This window comes from Peromyscus maniculatus, chromosome 3 (genome assembly GCF_049852395.1).
Source record: "Peromyscus maniculatus bairdii isolate BWxNUB_F1_BW_parent chromosome 3, HU_Pman_BW_mat_3.1, whole genome shotgun sequence".
Classification (NCBI taxonomy): domain Eukaryota; kingdom Metazoa; phylum Chordata; class Mammalia; order Rodentia; family Cricetidae; genus Peromyscus; species Peromyscus maniculatus.
In genome coordinates, this window is record NC_134854.1 from 134,997,438 (window position 1) to 135,014,015 (window position 16,578).

Genomic DNA, 16,578 nt, shown 5'->3' on the forward strand with positions numbered 1-16,578 from the left:
AGAAACCCCTTCCTGGGTCCTCAATAGATTCAGCTCTTCAAGACATCATATTTGCTCTTTCCTGACAACCTTCTCAAAAATACCCCAGGCTCCCCTCTGCCTAAAGCTTACATTCAGCTCTTTAGCATGGGTTCCCTGTCTACACCCCATGAATATTGTAAATCACTCAAGCCCATCCTTAAATGGTCCAGTGTCCCCTTCCATCATCACCATCATCTAAGAGGTCTACAAACTGGCACAGAGCTACCTGGGGACATGGCAAGGCTTCCCAACAGGTTTGCAGCCGGGAGTATGGGAGAATCCACATGAGAGTATCATTCCCAATGCTGTGCTGTCCAGCTCTGCCTGAGAATACCATCCTCCTCCCACTTCACCCTTCACAAGGGGTCTGTTCCCGATTTGCAGAAGAAAAACCAAGGCTGCAATCACCCAGAGTCTAACTATGATGGAAGACCCCAAAATGGCAAAAATATCTGGGTGTCCCAAAAAGAACAATTTCAAATATTGGTACTAGAAAAGCCTTCCTCAATTCAAAGGACCACAAATCCTCTGTGCTCTAATTAATTAATTAAATGTAACTTTAAAAGTCAAAATGTCTATTTCAATTTGTATATAGGTTAAAAAGAAATATGATAATCAATTTATAAGTTTTAAGCATAAAACCATATTAAGATAAAATTCTGTGAAAGAAATTGAAGAAAATTACGAATTTTAAAAGATAATAAATGATGTAAAAAGTTTTATACCTTTGGGTTCTCTTTGATGGACAGTAGAGAATATGGATGGATTACAGAATTCTTCCTATGACCTGGCAATTCTACTCACAGATAAATACCCAAAAGGAGTCAATGCTTATGTCCACCCAAAAATATGCTCAAGAATCAGAGCTTTATCACTAAGCATTAGAAGCTCCAAAGTCCAGTAAGAAAGAAGTGATGTTTTGTTCAGGAGAACGCTATGTGGTGAGAAGGTACGGGCTCCATACAGCACAGGCTTGAACTGCATGGATCTCATGGTTATTGAACCAGCCAGGAAAAACGAGACCAGGAAGAGCAGTTTACACTGTTAGAGAGAGAAGCTGCCATTTTTTAGGGGCATGTTGACTCAGAGGAACACAAGGTTGCCTTCTGGGGTTCTGGGCATGCCCAATACCTTGATCTGGGCAGAACACGGGCAGATGAATGGAGCTGCACCCCATATGTGCATTTTTCTGGATTATGTAACACCTCACGAGAAGACAACTTTTTAAACTGCAATGTTATTGAGTTTTAGTTTGGTCTACTTTTAAGAGAACGGTGCAACGTTATTCTAAAATGCCAATATTTAAAACTTGGTAGAAATATATCCTTTGTAACTCCTTACACAGTAACACTGAAACACTTTAAATGTCAACTAAAACTGTGGGACAGCAGAGAGTCTTGAGTTCATCCTGAGGGTAGACAGCAGACCATACTGCTGCCCTGCAGCCCTGGCGGGAGGGCCCCTTCCAGCAAGGCCTGGCGGACCCACTGGCCCGCCACCATCCCCAGCACACTGTGGGACTCCTGGCATCAGAGATTGCCAGCACTGGTTTGGGATGATGCTTGTTTTCATTCTCTCTGAGGTCTCCACAAATGAAATCCAAGCTCTGAGTGTAGAGTCTCCCAGAACAAAACAGACCCATCAGAAAACAGTGCCTGTCCAACAAGCTACTAATGCTTATGTTCCTCTGCCCAGCCCACAAAGCAGCTGACTGCAAGCACCTCATCTGACACACAAACACACACGGGTGTCACACACAGATAAACACAAAGTTCATACACAGAACATAGTGCGTGTCACATGCTTGGCATTAACCACACACTACTCACCAACCTCATATACCAGACACACTTAGACGAAAGTCACATTACAACACATGCCATACATGCACACACACACACACACACACCCCACGCTTATACATGGCACACACACATGCACACACACATATACACATGCCACATACATAAACGCATGCATACACACATACACCACATGCATACACATATACATATGCCCCACAAATACATACACATACACACATGTGCACACATGTGCCACACACACTTGGTGTGGCTCTCACTATCAGTTTTTACACACAAGCACACAGAGTGTGGCCCTCATGCAGTATCAGTTTCTACAGAGGAAGAACAGAGGCTTTGTGTAAACTAAGCTTGGAGGCTTGGTGAAGATGACATTATGTTCTGTGAACTATCACCAGCTGCACAGGCGTGTGTGTTCACAGGCCCATGTGTGTAGATGGATGGAAATGCTGACACTCTTGTGAGACCCAGCTGCTGTATCAACACACAGCCCTGACAATCCTCTGCAGATATTCCCCTACCAACTTCAGACCCTCCACTGTTAGAATCATCTCGATGATGCCAGCGTCTCAAGGGCTCATGTTCTGCGGGTGCCTCTCTCATACAAACTACAGGGCACTCCTAGACGGAGGGCACTGCTGGTGTCCCCAACTTCACCTCTGCAGTTAGGGGGTGGTGGCTCAGAGGACACCATCAGGCTACGGTCCTAAAAGCTAGTGCAAAGCCGTGCTAGGAGTCAGACTCACATCCCCCTGAAGGTGACAACAAAGCTTTGGACACTACAGAGACTGAGATCCGCCAAGAGCCTGGTGTTTTCCATGTTCAAAGAAAACAAAGCCCAGCCCACTGTGGATTCCCCCCTCTTCTGCCCCTAGCATCCTGCGCATAACAAGAAGATGCCGCTTATTAGACCGACTACAGGGCAGCGTCAGCGGCCAGTGTTCTCATGTTTTAGAGGAAAAGCTCATAAATCATACTGCAGTGACAGGAGACAGTTTGGAAGGGGCAGAGATGCCTCCCCTAATGCACACAGCCAGCTAGAGCTTCCAAAGTGGGGGCAGGTGGAGTTGGGCTAGGTGGAAGTCAAGGAGCAATCAGAGACCTCCTCCCATCCTGCTCTGCATCCTATCCCGCTCTTTAACCCCGAGGGAGTTGATTCCCAGTCTCCTGATTTCTGTCTCCTCCCCATGAGGCTGCTAGGAACAGGCCAGGCCTTGGCTCTTCCCCTTGAAGACTTCACAGAGAGAAAAATCAGATCAAATCAAATGGAGCTGCTCCCCAGGCACAGCCTTGTGCAGTAGATGTCCCCCAAGGGGAGGCATCCAACCAAAGCATGCGACAGTGGGGCAGAGGCAGGGGAGGGAGGGGATGGGAAGTGGGGCCACAGACCCTCGGGCTGAAGACGGCTTCCCTGACAACCAGTACAGACTTCTGGTTCTACAAACAGGGCACGAAGTTCCGAGAAGGGATACTACTAATCCTACAGCCCACGCCTCCTGAAGTATGCTCTCCCCATGTCACTCTCCTGATGAGTCCATCAGTACCCCCACTGCTCATAGGTTAAGACCATATTTCTCTGGCACTCAAAGCCTAAGAACCCACAGCCTGCCCACCTCATCACAGGAGGCTCACTCTCGGGGGCCACAGTCTCACCAAAGCTGCCGCCCACGGCAATAGCCAGGGCCACGCACTGTGTGTCACAGCCACGCCTTCCAAGCAGAAGAAGATCCACGGAATTAGGAAGTCAAGCTTTTCTTTTCTTCCTTCCTTCCTTCCTTTCTTTTTGTTTTGTTTTGTTTTTGAGACAGAGTTTCTCTATGTAGCCTTCTTGGCTTTCCTGGGACTCACTTTATAGAACAGGCTGGACTCGAACTCACAGAGATCCCCCTGCCTCTGCCTCCTGAGTGCTGGGATTAAAGGTGTGCACCACCATGCCTGGCTCAAGCTTTTCTCAATGAATGAACTAGGTTGGGGTAAATTCAGGTTTGCCCAAACACTGGCAGGAGGGGCAGGAGGGGCAGGAGGGGCAGGAGCTCCCATCTACTCCGCCCCTGCAGCTTCTCTTCTCCCGGATATTTTTGCTGGCTACATTTATTGCCACTGAGAACTAATGCAGATACACTCTTATTCTGAGCCCATGTTTTACCTTGGGGTTCTCTCTTGGTGCTCTGTCTCCTGAAGGGTTAGGCAAGTCTTTAATTGACAAGTGCCACCATTATCGTCCCATACAGCACAGTTTCACTGCCCCCAGAGGCCCCTGTGGTTTGCCTAGTCACCCTTTCTGTCACCCCTTCCTGTGCCCAACCTATCCTCTCAATACCCCTGTGTGTTTTCCCATATCCCCCAGTCTTACGTTCCCCAGAATGTCTAGAGCTTGACCCTTTCAGGGGGCAGCCTTCCTGTCCAGCTCTTTCTCAGCAACATGCATTTAGAATGTTCCCATACCATTTTGTCATTTGACAATTCATTTCTTTTTTATCATAGACTAATATTCCAATGTACAGGTGACTGTGAGTTTGTTTATTTGCTTATCTACTGAAGGGCACGTTGAGCACTTCCTATTGTGGGCAACATGAATGAGCTACCACGAACATCTGGATGAAGGGGCTTGAATAAACATACATCGTCAATTCATTTGGGCAAAAGATCCTTTCAAAAAAAGTGGCTCATGGTGCTGCACACCTTTGACCCCAGCACTCAGGAGACAAAAGCAGGCAGATCTCTATGAGCCTGAAGCCAGCTTGATCTGTGTAGTAAGTTCTAGGCTACCCAGGACTACACAGTGAGACTCTGTCTCAAAAAAACAAAAACCAGAAAAAAAAAAAAAGATTCAATTTTTTTGAGAATTTTTTTTAGATTTAAAGAAAAAATAGCAATTGCATTCTTCTAAACTTTTAGGTTAATTTCTTTCATATGTATGAGTGTTTCACCTGCATTTATGCATGTTTACCATGGGCATGCCTGGGGCCTGCCCACAGAAATCAGAAGAAAGCATTGGGTCCCCTGAACTGCAGCTGCAGATGGTTGTGAGCCACCATGCGGTGCTGGTAGCTGAACCCAGGTCCTCTGCAAGAGCAGCAAGTGCTCCGGACCACTGAGCCTCTCCAGCTCCCAAAGAACTGTACTTTCCAACAGAAAAATAGAAGGCCATTTTATAAATGTTTAATATGGTCAACTCCAGCTGTATTAATTTTCTGCAAATGAAAACTTTCTGATCCTATTTTCAGTCCCACAAATTTCAATATTAAAATTGTGAGTCAGGCCGACAAAATGGCTCAGCAGATAAATAAAGGTGCTTGTCACCAAGCCTGACAACCTGAATTCAGTCTTTGGAACCTGCTAACCTGCAAGTCATCCTCTTGACCTACATGCCCACACACGTGTATACACACACACACACACACACACACACACACGCACGCACGCACGCACATGCACAATGCGGAGCTGCTTAGCTTTGCTTCATCATAACCCTGGCAGAGGGGGTGGCTGGGGGGGCTGCGAGGTGCGTAGAGGATGGAAGTTTTAAGTCAAGCAGAGCGGGGCCCCGACTGAGTTGACTCTAGACGTTTAGCTGCGATGGCTGGTATGCAGGTACCAGGACAAGTGATAGTGCTCACTTTGCTCTTGTTATTGCTTGAAATTTTCCATAACAAAGAAGAAAACAGCAGCCCAACCTGAAACTTGATGCCAAGCTGAGTTCTGGTGAAAAGGTCTGGCGGGTGAGACCTGCCAGCTTGCCTGAAGGCGTCTGCCCTCAGCCTGCAGATAGCCTCTTGGGTAATGAACAAGCATACCAGCTAAAACAGAATACCAGCTCTTTTAGAGCCCCCGCCTGATCTGCTCTGTGAGCCCTGTCCTGGAATGCAGGGGTCATCCTGCACCCCTTACACCGAAAGGCCTCTCAGGGTTGAACATCCCGAAAAGCAAGTTAGCATCCTCTTACCCAGTCCCAGCCTCCCGGAGCTAAGCAGGATGGCAAGCTGATGGACCTTGCCTCCATGTGCACCTCTCCTGGTTGTCATGGTATCTCGTAAGACTGTTGGTGTTATCGTCCCATTCTGTAGATGAATCAGCTAAGACTCGGGAGGAGAAGACATTTGCCCACAGCCACCTAGGAAGTGGCAGAACCAGGGCTCAAAGGGATCAAGGGACGGACAACATCAGGGCTGATCCCCCATGGCGGTCCTGAGTGCCTTCCCTTTCAGAGATCACACCCCACTTCCCGTCTCCACCCTCCCCTCCATTGTCACTAGGTGTGTGTGAGCACAGGGCCTGGGCCTGCCTGTCCATCCCAGTGCATTCTGACTTTGAGGAGAGGCCCTCCTGAGGTGAAGGTCCTCAGCTCTGTGGGACAGCAGAGCAGGCTTTGGGGTCACCTGTTCATGTGTTTGTCCGTGAGCTGGAACAGGTCTCCTTTGTGAAATGGAGAAAACACAATCAGCCCTGTATTGTTGTAACCACAACAACAAAATAATTACTCAGAGAAGTCTCCTGACTCAGTGCTTGGCATTTGTTGCCACCACACTGCCCAACTCAGCAACCACTAGCCATGGGTGGCTATTTGAATTTTATTTGATTTTTGCATGTATGTGTGATGTGTGTATGTGTGTGTTCACACACATATGGAGTGCATGTGAAGACCCAAGGCTGATGTTGAGTATCTTCCTTGGTTGCTCTCCACCTTATTTATTGAGGCAGGAACTCTCACTGAACTTAGAACTCCCCATTTTAGCTGGTTTGGCCAGCTAATTCGCTCCAGGGACACCCCCCCCCCCCCCGCCATACACACACACACACACACACACACACACACACACACACCTCCACTCACCTCCCCTTCCCACACCCTGAGACTGTAGGCAGGTCACCACGCCCACCCGGCTTTTACACAGCTTCTAGAGATCCAAACTATGGTCCTCGTGTTTGCGCAGCGAGAACTGTACCTGCTGACTCACCCCCCAGCCCTAAATTTGATTAAAATTAAGGTCATTCTTTCAGCACGTGCACCTCGTCTCCAGCTCTCAGACTCACGCATGGCTTGTGGCAAGTACACTGCAGACTGCTTCCATGGGGGAGCACTGAGGTAAGACTCAACAGAATTTACCCATTATACCCATTTCCTTGAATAGAAACGGAAGCCCAGAGAAGGCAGGACAGCGCTGGATCTGTGACTCCCATGTGTGCACATCTGCTCCGACAAGAGCAAGCAGTAGGGTCCACAAACTCCCAGAACATCAGGGTGATGAAGACCCTATTGCCCAGCCCAAAGCCAAGCATCCTGACAGGGTCCCTGCCCTCTCATTCCAACCCCAGAGAAAATGGCGTGGTGTCGAATCATCCAGCCAATGGCCCTGACTTACCTTATCTATCCTCACCAGGTGTACACTGTAAAGCCTGGGTGTCCAGTTACTGCAGAGGCCAGGTGACTCTACCTGCCCTGCAGGGTTGATACCAGCATCGGACTAGAAATAACATGCCAGGTACCTAAGGGGCTCTAGGGACACGGCATCTCCACAGAGGTGGCCTGACACAGAACAAAGGATACATGCTCACAGGCTCTGGGGACAGCCAGCCTGGCTTCCCAATCTGCTTGGCAGTGGTGAGAGTTGGTCTGTGCGTAAAGCATTTCACGCAGTACGCGGCACACAGTAGGGATGCAGTGAAGGAGTCATCACTACTGTCATCGTACACAAAGCGCACCAAAGGCTCTGGTCACAGAGCTGTCCCCCGGGGTCCACTTCTGTCTCAGTTGTCCACAGCCCCACAAGGAAGGTTGTGTGATCCCGCGAACACCCCTTCTCAGCCTCCCTTACATGGAGAGGCAGCTTTCCTTTGGCAGTCCCCTGACCATTCGCCCCAGCTCTGGGGCCTCCCTGGCAACCAAGGGCCTCAGCTGCAGGTCCCAGGCAGCTGCTGCAGCAGTTACCCTGGCAACCTGGGCCCAGGCCCAGATGCATCTGCTTTGTCTTTGAGCCGCAGGGAGAAGCCCAAGAGACCAGGCGAGTACCCCTCTGTGAGTGGGTCCTTTCAGAATCCTTGTCTGCCCAGGCTAGCCTGTTCCTGGCACGTCGTAACTTTCTCCTCTCCCTCCTTCCTCTGACCAGGGTCTCTACTTTCCTTCATCAGCCTTTACCAAGACAGGCAGGTTAGCAGCTACCACCACTCTGACCATGGAAGAGGTAATTATCACACCATTCCATAGGTGAAAAAAAACTGAGCAAAAGAGAGCAAAGAATTCACAGGATACAAACCAGGCAGCCCCGGATCCACAGGAGGCTCTGTCAGGTTCTGCCAGGGGTTAGCAGGGCTCCCTGGGGTCCCAGGAGAACCTGTTTCTCTAGCCTGGATAAATGGCTTCTATAGTGGCCAAAGCTAGGTCTGGCATAAAATCTGACTGCACTCAGAGCTTGGCCTAGACACTGTCGAGTCATGTGACCTGGAACAAGCCAGTTCATCTCTGGCCTGCGGTTTTCCCATTTGCAAATGGGAGGGAGTTAAAAGCAGGCATTTGTGGAGTTCAATATTTTCCACGGATCTCTGCTACAGCCTTAGGAGACAAGTTTTCCATCTCACAGACGAGAAAGAGGCACAGACATGAGGTGGCTTGCCGAGCTTCATCTGACAGAGTCTTTGGGCTGCCTGTCTTATATCACATGCCAAAGATGCTTCTTGAACAATTCAGATGCACTACCCATCAGCCTGCTTATGCACCATCATTACTTGGGGAAGCAGAGAATCAAAGCCTACCAACTCCAGAGGCTTTGTTGAAGTAAATCCTAGCTGTGTGCAGCTTTCTGAGGAGTGGGGTACACGTATGCTGGGAAGGCAATGAGTGAGAATTTGCACTTATTGTTCCATTTCTCACCCCTACCCCCCAAAAAAGCATGGTCTGTGGGCTAGCATTTAAAAATAACAAGAGTTCTTTTGTAATGACGATAGAGATGTTAACCAGGAAGATCTTCCTCACATAAGAGGAAGTGGTGTGTTCCCCCACAGCCCCCTACACTCAAGAATTAGCATCTCATATATATCTGAGAAGATGGGGGGAGGGGGACAGGAGATTCACACTTCCCACAACCATCCAAACAGGAAAATCCAGTTCTGCAGTTCCTGCAAGCAGGAAGCAGTCAGCAAAAAGATGCCATCGAAATCTGATGAGGTGGGAGAGAGTTTCCCCTAACATCTGCGCTCTGTCCAAGTAATAGCCAGCCCCTGCCTTGAAGTCAGACTTCTCTGCATTCCAGATGTTCAGTGAAAGGCAAAGGACAGGCAGGATAAAGCCAGGCCTCCTCCTGCCCAAGTCCCTGAGTTAAAGTCGACTGTGATCAATCTCAACACAAGATTAATATTCACAACTCTGATGCCCAGTGGTCCCTAAAGGATCAGATGCATTGAAATGAAAAAAAAAAATGAGAAGTCATTAACGCTGAGAGCATCCAGCTGTGGCCTCTGACTCAGAATGCCTGACTTTTTGTGGAAGAAGCAGAGAGTCGATGGCCAGCCTGGAGGCTTCCAAGTCTATCACAGACCTCACCTTGGTCATTAGGTCATTTTTAGGAAAGAGTTGTCCTATCCTTACTTAATTCATGGGGGTTTTGTTTGTTTTGTTTTGTGGGGAGGGGGTTTCAAGACAGGTTCTTTCTATGTAGCTCTGGCTGTCCTGAAATTCAAGGTTGGCCTTGAAGTCACAGATCTTCACTTGCCTCTGCCTCCCAAGTGCTGGTATTAAAGGCGTGCACCACTTCACCTGGCTTCATTCATATTTTTAAATCATTACTCTTCCATCTTATTTCTCAGTACTAGGAACCGAACCTAGGACTTCTCAAATGCCAGGCAAATGCTGTACCACTGAGCTGCATCTCCAAATCATTTTCTTTGATGGGATGCTCTATGACACTGTCATCAGTGGAAGAAGGGGTAGCCATAAACATAAATACGGCAAACATAAAATAAGGTTAGTAAGTTCTCTAGGATTCCGCAGCCCACGATCTTCTTTCTTCTTTGATAAAAGAGGTTTGGTGAGGGTGAGTCGTGTTGAAGACATGCTGGAAGCAAGCAGAGACTGCTGGGTCAACAGAGAGGCACGGGGGGGGGGGGGGGGGGGGGCAAACCGAAGAGGGAAGGACTGTCCCTTTGTGTGAGCCAGAGAGGCCGCTGGGTCTCTGCAGACCACCTAAGATCACCCCACAGAACGCCGTCCTGTGTGCTCATCCTTCATCTCAGTTAACAGTGACCGGCTGCACCATTAGTTCACAACAGGGAAAAGCAAACATATTATCTCAACCGAGGTAGTGCAAGAGCCTGGGTATCCAAGAGGCACAGTATACACGGTCTATGTTCGCCTCTCATATCTACAGTTTTTCTTACACAAGTCCTTTTTGCATCATTGTTACAAAAGGTGGTTAGCACAGACCCAGAACCAGCTCATGTTGTTTTGTGAGACAGGGTCTTGTACTGTTGCTCAGTCTGACCTGGAAATGCCAAATAGTTGGACTACAAGTGTACACCACCATACGCAGCCTCATACATATTTTCAAATGAATAAAAAACGATGCACAAGGTAGGATAACAATGATCCCCTAAAGATACTTAATTCCTTATTCTGTGAACACCCAAATGTTACCTTCAGGGGCAATAAAGGACTTTGCAGATGTGACTAGACTAATGATGTCCAAATGGACCTTTAATGCAATGACATATGTCTTTGCTAGACAGAGGAAGAGGGAGATTCGGCACAGAAGAGAAGGCGATGCAGCCATGAAACTGACTCCTGGTGAGGCGACAAGCCAAAAAATGCCAGTAGCCAACAAGAAGAGACATGGAAGTGATTCTCACCCTGAGCCTCTAGAAGAAGGAAGCTCTGCTAACACGTTGATTTACACTAGTAAGATGAGACGGCTTCCAGACACAGGAAAGAGTCAATGTGTATCTTAAGTCAGCAGATCTGTAACCACTCACTGCAACAGCCATTGGAAACGAATATGATGGACACTGCACCATCTTGAAAAATCTCCATAAATAATTAGCATGCAGTCTAGGAGGTGTGTGGAGTAGAAAGCACATCTATACAAGAGAGAGAAGGAGCAGAGACAGAATCATGCATACAACATGCCTGCAAGAAACTCCTAACTGGTTAGGCATGACGGAATATGTCTGTAATCCCGGCATCTGGAAGGTAGAGCAGGAAGATCAGGAGTTTAACCTTGTCCTCAGCTACACAGTGAGTTTTAGAGAAGCCTGGGCTAGATGGGGTCCATTTTTTTAAAAAAATTAAACAACAACAAAACCCAAACAAACCAGGAAGTTTCTATGTGATAGGAAGATGAGACACTTCTAATTTAAAAAAAAAGTACTAATGATTTAAAATACATTCAGAGACATTACAAACATGCACCCAAACAAACAATGTATATAATTGAGGATATTTATCACAGAATTGTCTATAAAAGATAAAAATGGACTACAACGTAACTATACAGGACTACTTCAATAATCCTGGCACACCTATGAAATACTCTCCTATGCGGTAAAAACTTTGTTGCGTAAAAAGAGTCTGTGGCCTTAGAACACACCATATATACATACATGTATGTATATGTGTGTGTATGTGTGTGTATATATATATATATATATATATATATATATATATATATATTTAGTTAAATAATAAAAGACGGGTACAGAAATGGGATTGTGGTTAAATGCTGCCTACACATGAAGGGAAGACTGAAGAGCTCACCTCAGAAAATCAGCCATGATCACCTTTCTGCATGGTCATAGATCAACCCATTCGTTCAGTAGATGTTTCCCAGGAATGTATGTGCTCTACCAGGGTTTGGCAAATCTCCTCCAGAAGCCAGACAAGACATATTCTAGGATTTGCAGACACAAAATTTGCAGCTTGTGTAGCAACTACTTAGGTCAGCTTTTGTGGAACAATAGTAGCCATAGACAATAAAGAAATGAATGTACATGACTGTTTCAATAAAACTTTATTTACAAAAATGGGTAACTGGCCGGGTTTGGGTTGAGGGCCAGAGGATGCCAACTTCTATTCCATTTGCTGCTTTGTTTTGCTTTGTTTTTCCAAAGCTTCTTTACAACAGACATTATTCCCCTGACATAAGGAGAGGCATCACATTTCACAAAAGATCAATGGACCCTGGGAAGCTCATAGCTAAGCATCGTAGGGCAGTATCTCCTCTAGGGGTGAAATCTAAAAACATCCTCCCTGGAGGCACCTGTGTAAAAAAGTGTGAAGAGCACACGACTGGACAGAATATGTTCAAATATGCTTACTGCACAGGAGCCTTTAGCTTATAACGTTAGGAAAGCGCAGCAGAAAGGCTCCCCACTGCCTGAGAGCTGTCTCCAAGTCGCCTCCAGCCAGTGTGAATTCACCTGACAGTGACAGGACACAGGATGAATTTCCTTGACCTTCTGATGAAAATGTCACTTGGAAGGATAGCCAAGCTCACGGTGAAGTCCAAATACTTTATGCATATTGTGGCTACTGCTCCCAGAGGCTCGCCAAGGAATGGAAAGCCTGCTCCAGCCAGGCTGCATGATTTATGTTTTTGAAAGCCACATGAGTTATGATCCATGACCTCATTCTCGCAGTCTGGCAACTGTGCACTTTCTTCCCAAATGGTTTTTAGAAGGGAAAGAAGGAGAAACAAGAAGGATCTTGTTCCGCGCGCGCGCGCGCGCGTCTGTGTGTGTGTGTGTGTGTGTGTGTGTGTGTGTGTGTGTGTGTGTGTTCTCTTCAACATCGTAAAAGCCTGCGATGATTCTCAAAGGGGACCTCAATTCATTCCATAACAGGAGTGCAGGTTAGATTTCTAAGGTCAGCAAATGGTGCCTGATTATTTGAGCGGGTCTAGCTTATAGTTCACATCAATCAAGCTCATTCACCCACCATTACCAAATCCCATTGCCCATCACTGAACCCTCAAAATAAAGTCTTCAGGAGACCCTCTCTGCCTCTGGGAAAAGACAGAGTAAAGTAAGACGTAATAAAGGGGGTCCAGATAACTGCCTCCTCAAACTCCAACTTCAGCAACTTTAAGGATAAGCCTTGGGGGGGAAATTACAAATCAGTCACCTAGCCGCTTACTAATGGTTCAAAGCCCCAGCGCAGAGAGCGGAATATCCATGTGTGCCACGGTCTGGTAAGGTTTGATATTGCTCAGCTTTCTGTTATTGTAACAAATACCCAAGATAAATCAATTTAAAAAGAGGGAAGGATTACTTCAGCCCTGGATTTTAAGGTGTCCCTGCATGGTCACTAGGCCCACAGCTTTGAGTCACCAGGGGCAAGGAATCAGGGTATATGCAGGAGAGGAAACTTTTCTAAAACCTGTGCATCAAGAAAGAAAAAGAGAAATAGAAACTATCCAGAGGCCCAATATCCTTGACAAGGACATACTTCAGGGACACCTATCTAAGAAGGGTGGTAAAGTTTTAAACTGGGTTTTCTATGTACATGAGCATGTGATATACATATACATGTATGTATGTATCCGTATCAACACATATCAAAGAGTTCCCTAAATAGTAAAAGATATACAAAAGGGCTTAATCCTTTTGGTATGTTTATTATTTGTTGTACGGGACTATAGTCCAAGACAAACTGTCACCGTTTTCATGACTTCAGCTGGGCACACATCCTCACAACAGACCCTCACAGCAGGGTCTGTTGACTGTGGGTGTTCCCTCATAGGAGGGGCGGGAAGGTTGTGGGCCGCTCACCTGAGTACCCAGCCACTCCTCTCAACCAGTGGTAAGCAATTCTGCCCTAATTGCCTGTGGCCTCTGGGAGAGGCTGGAGTATGTAGGCTGAGAAGGAGTAGGGGAGGGGTCTCCATCTGCATAGCCATGGGGGAGCCGTTATCCATGCTGGGAACAAACCTTCCAGTGAGACTGTTTCAAGGCCACCCATGTCCTAACCCCTCACCCACTGCTCTGCAGGAAGCTTATACACGGAGCTGTTCCCCAGAGTGAACTTCGGTGGACTCCCACCTCAGCTTGTTGATGGGACCTTGGAAGGAGAGGGCAACTTTGTTTACTCCCTCAGTGAGGCCTTTTAACAGTGCTATTTACTGGATTTGAAACCTGGCTACCTGGGGGTGTAGCTCAGCTGGTAAAGTGCCGGTCTAGCATGCACAAAAACCTGGCTTCGATCCCCAGCACCACGTAAACCAGGTGTGGTGGTGCACACCTGGAATCCCAGTGCTTTGGGAGGTAAAGACAGGGGGATCAGAAATTCAAGATCATCCTCGACTACATAACAAGTCTGAGGTCAGTGTGAGCCACCTGAGACCTTGTCTCTAAACAAAACAAAGCAAAAGCATACTGCCTCCAGATTAGCATAAATTATGTTTGCAATCTCAGTAACTACGATCAGGACCCAAGGTCAATCAAGGAAGAAGTGTTTGTGGATCTCTTTCTAGACATCTCTCTCCCAATGCTTTAGCAAATGAGAGTGACCAGGCTGGAACCCAGTCCTTCCCAGGGGCACTCAGAGTAAGCTCTCCCCACCCCAACACAAATCCATTTGTCCCTTTCACACAATGTGGAATTCTTTGCCAAGCTCCTTTTTCAGGTCCTGAACCAAAGTGGAAAACAGCCTCCCTCCCGAGTGTTAGCTGTCACCTGGCGGCACTGTGCAGAGGTCTCCCCGCTTCCTGCTCGGGCAGTAACTCTTCATAAGGCTTCAGGCAAATGGCTTGACTGCCCTAGGTCAGCGGGTCAGAGGGTTGCCTTTCTAGTCCCAAGCTTCGGGCCTTAGACTGCACAGGAAGTGGGAAAGTCCACCCACACCCCCATTAAGAATCAAGTGAGCAGTCCCTCAACACACCCACCCCTGCGCTGCATTTTGGTCTAAATAGGGTCAGATGCTCAGCAGCTTGCTGGAACCACCTCCGGCCAGGAGCCTAGCACCTGCCCTTACTGCATGGCCAGGAGCTCCTCCCTCCCTCTTCCCGGGCCTCACTCATTTCTCCCCAGCACCAGTGTGGGCTGCCCAGTACAGTCTGCTCTAGCAGGAACTCGGGGACAACAGATCCTAACTTCCGCCGGAGCTGTACTGCACGTTCCCTGCTGTCTGACTGTCTTACATTTGCCCTTCCAATGCGAGACACTGCTGGGGGCTGGCTCACTGGGGAAACGAATACGCCACAGAAGCCTTCTGCACGCTAAAGGGACCTCAGACTAGGAGATACAGAGAGTGTTAACAAATAAACAGAGCAGAAGCACAAAAGCCAGTGACACCCACTTGCTTGCTGTGGTCTCTTGGAAAGGTCAAGGGGTACTGAGCAACACCCCGATCATTATTGGCTCTAAGCCCACCCTCTTCCCCCAGAAGAAGGGCACACAATGCCTAGACAAGCCACTGATAGGAAGAGAGGTGAGCCAGATTGGGTCTTACTAGCCAGGCGTGATGGCATATGCCTGTAATCCCAGCACTCAGAAGGCAGAAAGATCACAAGTTCTAAGCCAAGTAGGTGACCTAGAGAGACTTTGTGTATGGAAGGAAGGAAGGGGGTGGGCTGAAAGTGAGAGGGAAGGAGGGAGTGAGGGAAGGAGGGAGGGAGGGGGAGGGAGGGAGGGAGGGAGGGAGGAAGGAAGGAAGGAAGGAAGGAAGGAAGGAAGGAAGGAAGGAAGGAAGGAAGGAAGGAAGGAAGGAAGGAAGGAAGGAATTCTAGGGACCCCAGTGACCCTCATAGTCAGCATTTCCTTCTAGGAAATAACATAAAACCCTGTGGTTATGAGAAGGTCTCACCCATTCCCACCCTAGACCCTGCTCCTCCCTAGCTGAGGACAATGCACCTCAACTCTCCTGTGAGTCCCCTAGACCCACAGGCACTAAGACCAGAGATGTATGGGCTGTGAGACTTTTAACCCAGCTACTTTTTATTTAGGCAGCAATTCTTTGCCAGCCCTGGCTTATGTTACTTCTAAGTTTCCCTAGCGCAAGGAAAATACAGCTCCCATTTTCAAGACAAACCTGAAGTTCAGAGATTAAATAACTTGTGAAGAACACACCCTCACTTTTGCTCTCTACCTACACAATCTCCAACCAGATGTAAATACTCACAATTAATTCATTAATCAGTTTATTCAATAAAACACCCAGGCCAGATGTAGAAGCACACACCTTTAATCCTAACACTCCAGAAGCAGAGGCAAACAGATCTCTGTGAGTTTGAGGCTAGCCTGGTCTACACTGAGAGTTGCAGGGCTCCAGGGCTACCCAGTGAGAGCCTGTCCAAAACAACAACAAAATCCCCTTTCTAGAGGCTGGACCCTGCTGTCTGTTTGACTTCCTCTTCCAGAGAAATCAAGAGCAAGACAGGGGGGTCAGCACAGCCAGCAGGGACTAGGGTAAGGGAGTCCTAAGGGTAAGTGCTAATGGCCAGTCCATTCCCAAGTCCATCGGCAGGGCAGCTCATACAGCTCATGTCTTTAAAGGGACCGTGAACCCTAAAGAACTTATGGCCAAGCAAAGTGGGAAGTTCTGTTAAGACTTCCCCAAGGACACTGGGCTCTAAAGTTCTAAAATGCTGCGGCCACACTCTGAGCTCAGACTGGGTGAGCCCAGAGCTATACCTCCTCCCCCCCCCCAACCCTCTTTAAGTCTCAGCTGCTTTGCCTGGGGGGTGAGGCTGATTCCCTGATTGTGGGGACAGAATCAATTAGCCAGTTGAACCCTCGCTGGGAGGATTCCAGC

At 47.8% G+C, this 16,578-nt stretch overlaps 1 protein-coding gene across 4 annotated transcripts in view; it reads right to left on the minus strand.

The window, feature by feature from the left end:
* Positions 1–16,578, minus strand: part of Srgap3 (SLIT-ROBO Rho GTPase activating protein 3) — a 228,510-nt gene that overhangs the window by 111,649 nt on the left and 100,283 nt on the right. The window lies entirely within an intron of this gene.